This window comes from Bactrocera neohumeralis, chromosome 4 (genome assembly GCF_024586455.1).
Source record: "Bactrocera neohumeralis isolate Rockhampton chromosome 4, APGP_CSIRO_Bneo_wtdbg2-racon-allhic-juicebox.fasta_v2, whole genome shotgun sequence".
Lineage (NCBI taxonomy): Eukaryota > Metazoa > Arthropoda > Insecta > Diptera > Tephritidae > Bactrocera > Bactrocera neohumeralis.
The window spans coordinates 42,439,538-42,454,252 of record NC_065921.1 but is presented as its reverse complement, the minus strand read 5'-3'; positions in this window follow the sequence as shown (position 1 = coordinate 42,454,252).

Here is a 14,715-nt window from a genome sequence, read left to right as displayed (position 1 = left end):
AAGGCAATACTCTTGGCATGAGGCCAGCAGTGATCCGAACCCTTACCTCAAAACCTCTTATAATAACAGAGCAAAAATGACTCAACGCCTTACTTGCTTAACAGAATCCCTGATGCACCAGTGATTCACCAGTTAATTGCTTAATTAACTCATTTCGAAATTATTTAAGAACGGCTATTCAGAGAAGTAGTTAACAACTCTATAAACGAATTCGACTTGACATCGAAATGCAAAAAAAAAACCGGGTAAAACGAAGTAATACAGAAGAAATCAGAACTGCTTATGGTGACACAAGAGGTAAATGAAACGGATAAAGAAGAACAAGAGTGCATAAGAGTCCAGCAACCCACAAGAAACAAGGAAGCGCAATCAACGCTGCCACCTGAGACCAAAGCACCTACATATCAACGAAAGAAAAAACAGAAAACTGATAAGCAAACCGCAACAAATGGCAACCGCGGCAATTACAGCAATAACAACAACCTACAGCAGCGGAAAACATGACTTAAATACAAGGAGCGCATATCAATAGTCTCAAAGGAACTCTTTAACATTATTGCCGTTGTCAACTTGTTGGAGGAGTTAACAAAAAATACAACAACGAAAAAGCGATTACATAAACAACGCAGAACTGAAATAAAGAGAAATTAAATGCGCACAATAAAAGTGTGTAAATGAGGAAAGAAGCGCGCAACCGAGCAGGCGATTGCGGCAACAAAATTAACATAACTGCAACGGCAGCAGCAGCCAGCAACCTGGGAGCCTGTGAGCTCGAGCGCCAGAGCGGTATAAGGGTCAACGCGCTAATGATATCAATGACCAAAGCAAGCACCTCCCGCGAGCGGCGCCGATCAGCTGCAGCGCGGCGGCACTTGGCGGCAGCTGATGCCACTACTGCCACGCCGCCACACAGCGGCAGTTGTCCAAATGTCCTTGCGCGTAAATTCTTAAAATAGCATACATAATATCAGGTAGCGAATTCCGGACCAAAGCGTACAAATTAAATGTGTGCGCGGCGGCGGCCAAAAATGGTGCTTGGTGAATGGTGAATGGAGCGGTGCGCGCTGGGCGATTCTGTTGCTTTGCGCTTGAGTCCGCTTGCTTTTATTTGTATTATTTATTATTGTTGTTGCGCTGGTGAACATTTATTTTTATTTAATTTCTGTTGTGGTCACATATTTGCGGCTTAATGATTTCATTTAATTTCATTGGCGCCCCGAAAAAGTTACGACAAGCGCTACTATAAAACGGCGGTGTGCATGTGATAAAGCCGGGAGGCAAGTTGTCTAGTATATATATATATAGGTATGTGGATGTAAACACCTGTACCTGTATGTACATATGTGTGTGCGTCATTTCGGTTTTCATTAGCGTCTGAGCGCTTTGCATCACCGATGGCCGTTCGTTTTGCTAATTGATCGTTTAAGTTGTGATCAAAAATGTCCGATAAAGCGCGTTGCAGCGAGCCACACAAGCGCATGCCTCAGATAGAGCGGCGCGCACACCGACATAATTAATCGTAAAAGGTGTCTACGAAATGATTGTGGTTTGGTATGTGCCGTTACGCTTGACTCATTTACTTTTACTTGCTGTGGCACGCAACCTTTCATATTTAATTAAATTAATTAAGAATTATTTATATTTACATTGAACTGACAATTGATTGAAAGTCGTAGGAAACACTTCAAATCTTAAAGCAAGAGTAAGAAAGAGATCGTATTTTACTCTCAGACAAGCATCATTTATTGTTGCACATAATTGCCATCAAGGGCCATAGATAGATACGAAAATTGAGGCTTTACACTGCGACCTATGGTCTCTAATGTGCTCCCCTATGTCACATATGATCACAAAGGCCCAGCTTCTTGATGAATGGAACCTAACGCATTGAACTTGCTTCTGCAAATTGCTGGGCAATCCAAAATCAGGTGTTCTGAAGTTTGCTGATCCATGTCACAGAACTGGCAGTTTGAGCAAGAGACAATGCCCATGTTAGACAAGTGCTTCCTGAGCCAATATTGAGTGTTTAGAGCGCGACAAGAAGATGGAATTTGTCTCGCTCTGGGAGGTTGATCATTTACTTACTTAAACCTTGCAAGACTGTACCCTTCCAGAAGTAGCTTGGCATGGCACATTCATGCTGCCTGCTGCCAATTCTTGCAATTTGATATACGTTTTAATATGAGATTCGAGGTTTTTTTGCCTAAATCGTGCAAAAGCGGGACATTCGAGGAGGAAATGTTGAGATTATTCTAACTCTTCTTCTTTTAAACAGACAATACAGCTAGCATGCGTTAAGATATTCAATATTACTGTAGGAATCCCGATCCAGCGATGTCCAGTTAGAACTAGGACAACCATTGAAAAGTGGAACTTGCTGAGAGCGAAAATTTTCCTAGATCTCCTACGATTTACCTTGGGCTAGAAGAAAGTTGAACAGCTACTAAAAGTCGACCACCGCTTGAGGTCCAACAGTTCAGTAGTGAACCAATAGAAACTAACTGAGGTCCTACTCGTTCCCATTCAGCAGTTATTTAGAAGTATCTGCCCTAGCATGCTTATCTACCTTACTCAATGATAAAAGATAAACAGTCTATATATCGTTTCACTGAGCTTGAGCGCACGGTCAACGAACTCTAGGCTAATATCGATGTACTACTAGTTACCACTATCAAAGTTGGCAGCCACTACGTCTGAAAGCCTAAAACTGGAGCTGATGGAGTGTTCCCAATAGTGTACTCCTTCACCAAACCTTCAGCAAGCTCTGTTCCATCCTTAAAAACCTCACCGCCCCACATCTACCGAGTCCTTCCCTTCTATGCAATCCTTGAAAGTATGTGAACAGAGAAAAGGCAGCCAGGGCTAGACTAGGCGATCTGGTTGTCCAAGTTTTTGATGTGAAATCAAAAGTCTGCGAAAATTTCAGATTGTTCAAGCTTACAGTAATCTAAGTACTCAGCCTGAGAGCAGCTTTCGCAGCCCTATAACTTGCTGCTAAGTTCACCGGTGAATCGTCATAGTTGATGTTGTTCGTACTCAACAAGAAATACTGATGAGAGCAGCGCGTTGAACACTCGCCAATTTTTCGGGAGTGTAGTATTTTTCAGTATCCTATGCAATTCCGTAGCACATTATAGGCTTACCTTTCGTTTCATAGAGACACCTCATAGATCCACACAATGTAATTTGTAGAAAATTTGCGAAGTGTATGGAAAAGTTGAAAGGTGGTTTCTTTTATGGTTCTCAAAGACAGCAATTAATGAAAGATACAGATTTTACAACACTTATGGCAGTTGTGAAACGTAAATCTTCTAAAAGTTTTGTTTTGACAGTCGAAAATCTCTTAGGTAATCATAGAGGGTTCTCTTATTATGAAGAAATTGTGAAATATATGCTTTCAGACTCTAGGAGCTAATCATCGGTATAATTTTTCGGCTAATTTAGGCAATTGGAGTGAGGTACAAGCAGAGCATCAAGTATCTAAATGAGATGAAAGAGGGGTATCGAGGTTAATATGATCGACAGATGATGGCAGATTATTGATGGTCCTTAAAAAGCGGAGAAAAATAGCTTTTTTGAGATATAAATGGTGTTTTCGACATCTGTTTACTTCGAGGTATCCTTTAAAAAAAAATATTTTTTAAAGCTGTTTTTTAATTTTTTATTTTATGTTTTATTATTTTTAACAGGGAAAATTAAAATTAAAAAATTGTAAAATAATCGGGAGCAAATCTTATAAAATCATTGATAGTTTCATGCATTCTAATACAACAAAACCACTGTAAATCAGTGCAGTCAAACCAATAGTTGACGACTGCTATATGAGTCTTTTCGCATCCCAAAGTTTGGATGGCCTAACTTTGCTCCCAACTATTACGTCATTCCACGCTTTGGATCCGATTCATCGCATGCAGACCACCCGGATGGCTGTCAATTGATCATAATTTAATGGAACAGATCTAAATATCTTCCAGGATCATCAACGACATTGACTTAGTCCAGCGAATTAAGAGACGTGACTCGCTGGCTAGATCATGTCGTCCGAATGGATGAAAACACTCCAGGTCTGAAAGTATTCGACGCAGTACCTGCCGGGGAAGCAGATAAAGCACATAAAGGGTGTTTTGTTTAGACATATGGTTTCCAAATAGAAATAAAACTTATATAATTTAATGATATTATGTTATGATCAAGCATATACAATATGTTAAGTGTTTCCCATTAGGTTTTAAAAATTAATTCGGACTTGAGCCGGGGCTGGCTTAAGTAAATCCCAGCGAATTGAACCAATTTTTCCTGCAACTCGCGTCAATCGTCTCAGGCTTATCTGCGTAGACAGGCACCTCCACAGAACCACACAAAAAAATTGGTCCACGCCACAGGCCCACGACCAATAAATTGCTGGTTTCGTAGCAGTATGGCATCTAGCACCGTCTTAATTCAATCCACCAATTCAGGTACGAAAAAATCCTTAATTATGGCTCTATAATGTTTCCCATTGACTAAAACATTACGATTGCCTATATTTCAAAGAAATGTGAAGCGATGATTTCATCTGCCTTTAGAATGTTTTTGTTTTGGGTCTAGATCTTCAGATTGTGAAATTCAACACATTATTATCGCATTTAAATACTAAAATTGACGAAAATAGTGACTTACATACCATGTCCTGGTCTTAATATCGAACATTTGATGCAAACAATACTGATTTCTGATATTTCTCATAATAGTTACCTGGAAAAATAAGAAGAAGAATATAGTATTAGTAAATATTGTTCAGAAGATTGGAGAGGGCATATAACATGTTGGACAATAGTGGGTATTAATTTCGAATGACTTAAGATTTATCATTGATTTTTAACCATTGCGCAGTGAGCCAGAGGCAACAGACAACCTAATTTGTATTAGGAACTAGTAGTTTCATATACCTACCTGTAGTATCATGTATATGTTAGGAATGTTCACGTGCGAACAGAAAATGAAATTGTTAAACAGAAAATCTAAACTCCTTCAGGAGTTTTGAGTGTCCAAAAACTCCTTGGCGGAATGGGTTTTTTTGCGGGTGAGGGGTGGAAAATGCCTTCCGCATCATCAGTGCTGTTATCACAGCAACGGTATGTGCCATTTGCAGGTCACTAAAAATTCCTCTATAAGGAACCGTCGTCCAACCTGAAATCTCATTTGCATTGCGCTTCGGGGTGGCGTTCCATTTTTCTCATTGAGAGATTTACATCTGCGCACCTGCGTTCAGATCCCATGCTGCGAGTTTCTGGATAATCCCCAAGCTTGCTTCTTCCTCTATCATGATGCTGATTAAATTGTCCAACCAGGTCTTCTGGTGGTGCGGTCTCGTTGCCATCGCACACACTAAAAAAAATGTGTATTCAGCGTCGTCTTCTGTTGCGTCGTCTTCTGTTGCGTCGTTGCACAGGCATGATGGCTCTTCGGCTTTTCCAATTCTGTGGAGGTACTTTTTGAAATATCCGTGACCGGATAACAGCTGGGTTGTGCAGCGGACGACTTCTTCAAATTTACGAGCGTAGGTATTTTATTAGCCTGTCCATCCATCTGCCGTGACTCCCGTCCTTCCATATTCATTGCCATATTGTTATTGTATCTTTCTTTATTTGTTCTATTGCACTCTAGTTATTTTGGGATGTTGTCTTTAGCCAGCCACAGCTTTTCCTTTCGTATACCAGAAGGCCAATTGTGACTTTACCGCTTATAAACAATATTGCATCACCTGGCACTATTCGGTAGGCTGATGCAACTCTGAGGGCTGCGGTGCGGTGCACTCTGGCCACTACCTTACGCCGGTTTTCGTTTTTAAGCACATCTGCCCAGATCTCAGCTCCGTATAATAGAACGCTGGTAGTCGTCGACATAAGGAGCTTTCTCTTTTCTTACCTGGGCCCCCTATGTTGGCCATTAGTCTGCTAAGTTGGATTTGTACCCAGAAAGTTAGTCTGGCGTGCAGTCTTACGCCTAGGTAGTTTAGTGCTTTTTGGGTCCTAAGAATATCCAAAGCCGTTTGCATACTTATTTCGAGCGGTATGTGCTTATTTGTTAGCAGTAGTGGCTCTGTTTTTCCACAATGGTGTTCGCGAGTTTAAGAAGAAATGTTATCAATGCTGCGGGGAATTTGTTCAGTAGAATTATTAAAGCTAACATTTGGCTAGCCAATAAAGCATACTTGGTTCAAAGTAACTGAGCTCTTTGCACTCTTTTCAACCGATTAACTGAAATTTAAAACCACAATCTCCTTTCCTCGAACTTTTTTAGTTTTAATAAAAGAAATTGCTTCACCAAAGCCTTCAACTTTATTAAATGTAAAATCAATTTCAACTTTGCTCCGAAATTTGTACATACAATTTGGCGAAGAAAAAACTAAATACCACTACAACTGCAATAACAAAGACAACAACGGCAACAATGACAACTCGAAATGAAACTATGAGAATTGCATTCGTGCGATAAGCCGACTCAGCTGCGAATAAAAGCAATGATCACACGCACACACACATACATACAACACATACTAACTAAAAGGGCGCACTGTTGTTGTTGCTGTAAATTGAGAACGAAGGCAAACAGGCGAGAACTGTCATTTGTCTATTTTTAACAGACACAACGACATGAAGGATTTAATTAAATTCAACTTCATTTGACAGCAACGAGAGCAGCAACAGCAACGGCAAGCAGCATCAGTAAAGGCAACAACAACAAGCGCAACAACTTTTCATGATGTCAGCGAAAAAATACGAACGCACTCAACAACTTGCAACATCCGCCAGTGGCACGAGCCCAAGCTCAACATTTGATTTTTGTAGCATTTTTTTACTGCCCTTTCTTCTCCCCAATTTCTGTTCTGTTACCGCTCTTTCGTGATAGACATATCCTTTTGGGATTTTGTTATTAAAGGATAACGGTAGTTAACTGTGGGTGGCTTCATACAATTTGTTGTGATTGTTTGTAGTAATGTACTATATATGTAAGCCAGAGAGGGAGGTGTGGTGAATTGGGTGAGTGGAGAGTAAGATATGGTGGGGGGCGTTGCTCTCAAGTGCTTCAATTGCGTTTGAAATTTCCGAATTGCCATTTGAGATGTCCTCTGTGAGTTGCGAGACAAGTGGCGAACAAATGAAGTTAGATTATTGCACAATAAAATCGATATATTGATGGGTGGTGGAATTGAGGAATTTTTTATTGACACCATGAACTGTTAATTGTATGAAAATCAAGTGTTTGATTTTATGTATATGTAGGAAGACTTTTTGGGAGGGTTAGGAATAGGTATTCGAATACATTTACTCAGGTTTATTTATAAGAAATTTTTGGTTTGGAATATAAGGTTACACATATAGTTCTTTTACCAATGTGTACCAATCATATGAATATTGTGTTTTTTTAGTTTTTATTCGAGAGACAGGGAGAGAGAGAGTGGAGTCTACGTAACCGGACCAGATTCGGTTTTTTATCCGGTCAAGGAATGTCAACTCAGCAGAGTTCTGCCGCTACAACGACAACAACATTTAACTGCTGCTAAGAGTATTAGACTCAGGGAAGCTGGATATATGAGGGGTCCCAAGAAGGCACACACCGAAATTCCACATTACATTGGGTGCATGCCTGCCAAGCTGCATAGCGAAAGCTGCCCTTGGCAGTTCCTCCTTTACTCACATATCTGCGAGGGAATTGGAGAAGAGTTACAGTGAGCGTTCACCGATGGATCGAAGTTAAGAAGCAGGATAGAAGATAGACTGCTGCATTCTTCAGGCGGAGGTGGCTGCCATCAAGTTAGCAGTAGATGCAGTAAAGTTGTGCATGGACTCCGATAGCAGACACGGAGTATTTATTAGCAATACCAGCAAGCTCTCAAGATTCCTCATTAGATTTGTATGGATGCGCAGTTACAGCGGAATCGCCTCCAAAGTCGATAGAATTGCTAGGGAGGATACACTTACTCTAATTTCATTACATCGGAACCGACTCGGTCTCTGTTGTCCTCTTGCGCTCTAGCTGTAGACCTATTAATCTCCCACGAGCTCGACAAGAGCTGGTCAACAGTTAGAGCTTGCGTGGCTTCGACATCCTTCTGGCCCAGAGTGAACCATAAGAGGCCCTCTGAACTACTTATAAGTTCACACGTGTAATGGCTAATTATTTTCCGTTTGATTTTTGCCAAAGCTGTATGGAGTAAGGCGAGGTGGAATCAACGTGCCACTCTCTCCTCTCCTACTCATCTTTTGCCTGACTGAAATTTAAATATCTCCATATACACATCTTCGGTGAAGGCAGTAAAAGGGGCTTTAACAAATTTGTGGTAAACTCAAAAGGAATCGTTCATCTACGCGGATCACAAGATCTATTTTCAGGAGTTTTTGAGTACCACAAAGGAACAACGTTCACAGCTGTCTAAGTGAGATCCGACGAAAGGATCAACCTACGACCTAACCCAACATGGTCGGCACTGTTCCGACGGAAGCTCTCTGAGCAGTTAAACATATCGCTTGTTCAATTCGCCACTCTCCGAAGCTTAGCGCAATGACGGCAGCTTTAATTATTAGCAAGGACAACTTAGTGGCGCTATTTGGTTATAAATTTTCAATTATTCGAAAGTTTTTTTCTTGAAAGCAGCTTAACTTGGCGGTCCTCTTGGGTACATATGTTTCCACCGTCATTTGAGGTTGAATTTGTCGAAAAGTAGCAGTTCAAAAGCCAAATGTAGTAAGAACAAACAAACGACGCTTATGCTGACACCAAAATTCGGTACCTAAAACTCACAAGTCATCCACTGTTCCCTGCCCTTCTCCCCATTTATCCCAACATTGCCAAGCAGAATTCTCATTTGGTTTTCGGGGGTTGTTTTGGCAGTTGATTAAATTGAAATTGCAATTGTAACGTACGCCATCAACACCAGTAACGGTAATTGTTAGCAACATTGATATAGGCAACAAAAACAATAGCAACAACATACCATACCAATGAGAACAAATTACAACATCAATGAAATTACTCTTAACACTCGAACAAATGAGCGTCAAATGTGCGATAATATTACCTCGTCATCATTGATTGCGCTTTTCGCCACCGGAAGACACCCCTGCATTCACTTCCTTGTGCGCTTTCAGCTGTTGTTGTTTGTTTGTTTAGAGTCGATTGCGAATTGTCGAAAATTTAATTAAATCCATAAGTGCGAGTTGGCCAGCAGGTGGTGGATTTTAGTGATGTGATGGCATCATCAGCAGAAACGGTGGCTGTGGCAGAAGCTTCGTCTGTTGCAACAACAAATGAAGTATGTATTTCTAATTAAATTGACAAACTTGCGTCAACAATTCCGGAGCTTTTTCCTAAATTACTAGTTAATTTTTAGAATAATCCGATTTCACCGTAGAATATTGGTCCACGGAGGTAAATTCGGTTGAAGTTGTCTAAAATTTTGAATTTCTAACCAAATTTCGTTTACGGAATCCTTACGACTGTTGGAAAAGGCTTACGGTGATTCAGTTTTATCAAAAACACAAGCTTATGAGTGGTACAAAGCCTTCAAAGACGGAAATCGTTGAAGACATGCCTCGCTCTGGATGACCTTCGACTTCAACTAATGAAAAGGCAAGCGTTAGAGAGATGGTAAGAGAGCTAAACATCTATCGTGATTCCGTTCGAATGATTTTAATGGACGAAACGCCTTCTTGTTCGACTCGTCCCGATAAAGCTGAATTTTTTCCAAAAGAGTACCGTAAAAAGATCTCTTTAGACATGCTTGATAGTGCGAATTCCGATCCCACATTAATGGAGAACATTAAAACTGGCGATGAACATGGGTTTATGAGTCTGACATGCAAAAAAGTCAACATTCAATCCGAAACCAAAAACCACGTCAAGGCCGTTTAAAAATTTAGGTGATGCTCATTGTTAGTTCGATATTCGTGTTTTGGTGCAGCAGGTATTTGCTCCAGAGAGAGAGAGAGCCGTTTGTGTGAGTACATCCGTCTAAAACGGCCGGAATTGAGGAAGAACAATTCAGCATCTGGCATATTGTATATGTCGTAATATTCATGGATTCTGCACGATGATAATACACCATCGCATCGAGCCACGATGTTGGCCGAATTCAAAGCAAAAAATGCAATGAATATCATCGATCAACCACCGTATCCACCAGAAAGGGTTTAAACCCTTTTATGCTATTAAAAAATGCATCTGCGAAGAGTATATAGCTTACAATAATTGTTTTTCGTAAACTTAAGGTCTGGACGTGCAAAAATTTGGTTTTAATACAAAATTCATTTGAAGTCAAATAGTCTCATTTATTAAAATATAAAATAATGTCAATAACAGGACTTCAAATTTCAATGACTCATTTTTTTTCTACACACACACACACATACAAAACCATTCATTCACTAAGTATTACTTTCCAAAACAACAAAATTATTACTCCTCATCCTTTGTGAGATTCAGTCGTCTCCGTTTGATTCGCTTTGTTGCCGATGTCGGCGTCGCCACATAAGAGTCGGTTCCATTATGCTCATTTAAAGATCTATTCGCGCTCGGAGAGTCGTTGTTAATGGCACCGAGCAACACTTGCTCCTCGCCATCGGTATCGGAGACGTCCGGCGTATATATGTCGTAATATTTAACTCGCTGTTTTCGCTTCTTGCGATGTGATTCTAATTTTAAAGATTTTGCCATTGTCGCCAGTGCGCCAAATTTCGGTGTAGTATCCGTACTCATAATGTTTCCTTTGGTGAGAAAATATTTTTCGTTAACCTTAGTAAATCACTTGATGCCGGTCGTGAGTGTTCTAAGCAGTGTTTCCAGAGATGTTCTTTTTATACTCTTCCTTTTCTTTCCTTAAAAGATGGCGTCTTTAAGCCTTTATCTATTGTCTGCAAAAAGTTTCTTTTGTTCGTCGGTGAAATCATTAAAATATTGATCGAAGTTATTGTGTAATTCTTGGAGGTGTAACGCAGGTAGGTGAGTTGATGAATAGCTGCTTTTCTTTTTAAGTAACAGTTCATTGTTTAACTACCCTTTTTAAACGAGTTACTTTATTTTGCATACATCGAGGCCAAGTTTCAATATTATGCAATAAAAAATATGAAAAAAATTTGTCCTTGATCTTCTTCTGTTGTCAGGGAAGATTTCTGCATTTAGCAATTATTCTACCATTGTTTGCGATCCGTTTTTTTGTAGAAAATAATTAACGGACTTCTTGAATTTTTAGAAGGATCCCATATTCATAATAATTAAATTTCAGGATAAAGGCTGCGACTCTCACACTATAATAAAGCAAAAGGCAAATGGATTGATCTTCTTCTTATTGGTCTACAAACCTTCACCAATGAATTCATAATGATCTTGAGTTTGAAAAGTAAAAGTAAATATATTAAAAAACGATCAACACACAGACGTTTCCAGAGTCATAAGATTTCTCCTTTTACCTCAAAGGTGAAAGCTTACATATTGTTCATTAAAAAAGGATAAAGACCTTGATTGTAGAAACCTAAAGTCCATTGAACTAAGCTGAGCACGAACCTGAAAGGATTAAGCTAACACTTTGTACTTCAACAAAAAGAACAAAGACTTTGAGTGTTACCTGGAAACCCAAAGTATATAAAACGAATCCTAAGTAAAATCACGCAAAAATTGAGGAAATGAAAGTTTTTTGGATTATTAATTATTTTCTTTTACTTTTCCCACGGTTCCAATATAATGTTCAGTAGACTGCTATTTAGGATACCTGAAAGTTGTAGTACTGTAACAGGCTTCAAAATATGGTTCAAAGGCAATATACAAGTATAACATAATGGTAAATCCGACGTTTGTTAATGAAATATTCAGTATAACTCCCATCAAAGTTTCAAAATCACTAAAAATACTTGTATGAATACAAAATACCTATGTAATTATTTGCGTATCTTGTGATTCGCGCACTTTTCTGGTATAGACCTTAAGTGTTGTACTTTTATGCGACACCTTAACAGAAGACCATAATTAAGAGCCGTTTAAAAAATTCCCAAAAATTATCACATCAGCTTCATTACAAAATAATTTATATGAAAGAAATCTATATTTCGTAAGGCCCAATGTGATATCCTCGTCAACGTTAACATGAAGTTGACCGAAGTGGAAAAGATTTATTTTCAGACAACTGTCAGTCATAAAACAGAGAAATTTTCAGAATACTAATCTAACTTGTTGGTTTTAACACCCAAAATAAAACCTTCGAGACCAAATAAAGTATATATAATAGAGCGGGTTACAGGCAGCCAACAAAACGGAAAAATCGCGTATGTGAAAAATGTTCTACGGATGATTCTAGACAGCTTTGCCTAAGAAACAATAGGTCTAAAACCGAATTCGAGCCAGCGATTTCTAAAGTGCAATTTTAGGGATCATAAAACTTCTTAGTCAGTTTTTGAGATATCCAAATGAAATTTAATTTGAAAGTGGATTTTGATATTATATTGATCATTTGTGGGAATCGGTCAGACCAAATAACTATAACACATATTTCTCATACAAGCGATTTGTCAGATTTTTTTAACTTCGCTTTAAAAATAGCTTGGTCGAAAACGGTGTTAAAATCATGGTCTCTTTTATTGAAAAAATCAATCAATGTATAAATAATCAGTGTGTTCTCAATTGACGACGATGGAACCAACGTTCCATTGCCCGATCATGAAGAAGTTCGAATAGCGATTACCCGTCTAAAGAAAAGATTCGTGAAAAAGGGATCCACACAGCACCTCTTCCTCGATTTCAAAGCTGCCTTTGACAGCACGAATAGAAGCTTCCTTTATTCTGCTATAATTGAATTTGTTATCTCCACTAAAAATACGCCTGTGTATACTGTTAGCTGTTGTAGCAATATTAAAAGCTCAGTCAGCAGCGGGAAGGACATCCCCGAGCCGTTCGATACCAAACGAGGTTTCAGACAAGGCGATTACCTATCGTGCGACTTCTTCATCTACTCCTTCGAGCTGCAGATCTGAATAGAGAAGGTACATTCTTCTACAAGAGTGTACAACTGCTGACATATGGAAGAAAACGCGAAAGCCCTCTCCACTCCGTCGAAAAAAACCAGGTGAAGAAGGACCTGATTACACATGACGCCAAACAGAAAAAGGAGAAACGACTGGAGCGATATTGTAAACTCGGCTATAACCGCGTAAGTCGTGTCTATGCCAAAAAAGAAGAAGAACTAATCAGAAACGAGCTGAGCCGTTTTAGACAGATTCGTCTTCTGTATCTCTGTATATACGCAAACTAGTCCCTCAGTAAGAAGCGGCTGCTGTTGCCTGTTCACATAAAGGTGACAACGAATATGGTATTTTCACACTGGACGAATGGACTTCGCATGCACTTTTTAAGAGTTCCCAAATAGAACATGGGAAATATATTGAACTGCTTTCGCTTACAAAGTTCATAGGGCTTGTAGGGCTTCTTCCTGGGCATCCTAAGGCTAAAAATCTAGTCGGACGTAAATTGCTAAGGTTGTATGGAGGAGGGCAAGGTGGAAACATCCAGGCACTTTCTCCTTCATTGTCAGGAAACATAGCCGAAGCTGACATTGGCCGTCCCAAGAAATTTTCGATAGGCGCTTTGTCCATTTAGAAGGGCCTTATGATCAATTAGGAATGTAGGAGTTTTAGGTACCACAACGGACCGGCGTTCGAAACAGTCCAAGTGAGATCACTGCCAGGATCGAAAAGCTTTTTCAAACAACTTTTTAAGCAATAATATCTGGAAAACATCGCACAATGAACAGGAAGAGCAAAAGTGCCAATTCGAGTGGCCTCAGGCAAGGTAATCAATGAAGCCACAACCAGTTTTAACTTTATAAATTAAGTGCGCACAAACTTAGCGGTACAACATCTGTTCGCTAGCAAAAATGACATTGATTCGACGACTTCGGTGTATTGACCATAAGTGTTTACAAATTTCATTGCGTTTCCATAGACAACATCAATTAACTACGAAGCATTGTCGCGACAACTTGCCAGCCTTTTTTCTGCAACGTGTTACTAAAATGTAACAACAACAACAATTTCAATAAATTCCATGCAATCGACGAAGCAACAACTGCAACTATAAACCTTGATTGATGTATGTAAGTGCCTGTGTGTGTCCGATTAAATTGTAACAATTACATGTATTTAGTCATGTTTTTTAACAACAACAACTACAACAACAGCGACAAACAAGAAGTAACACATTTTAAATTAACAACGTTTTGATTCCGGTAACAACTTTTGCAGCGCAACAACTGAATCCATATGCATGAGATTATTTCGGACTTGTACATGGACCCTCCACTCAATCGGTTATGAAGGGAACGATGACCAGAAGATAGGTAATTACAGCACATGAGAACTAAGAAGATGGCTTTGGGCTGAAGAGGGTGAAGAATCTGACAATATTGGCATAGCATAAGAATAGAATACCGAATGTGTTTAGAAAATAATAGGTTAAAACGAACGAGAATTCAATTTTTGTGGGACAAACACCAGCCTAGGGATCACTTAATTTTTACACTTTAACAATCCTGAGCTCCACTGACAACTTGGTAGGAAGTTTTTGGTGGATTGAACCTGAAACAAAAATTGTGTATTACATTTTTCGAATAATTCGTTAGAAGTCATATTCTCTAGAATTTCAAAGAAAAGAAAAGCACTTTATCTCAAAGTTTTATATATGTGGGAATAT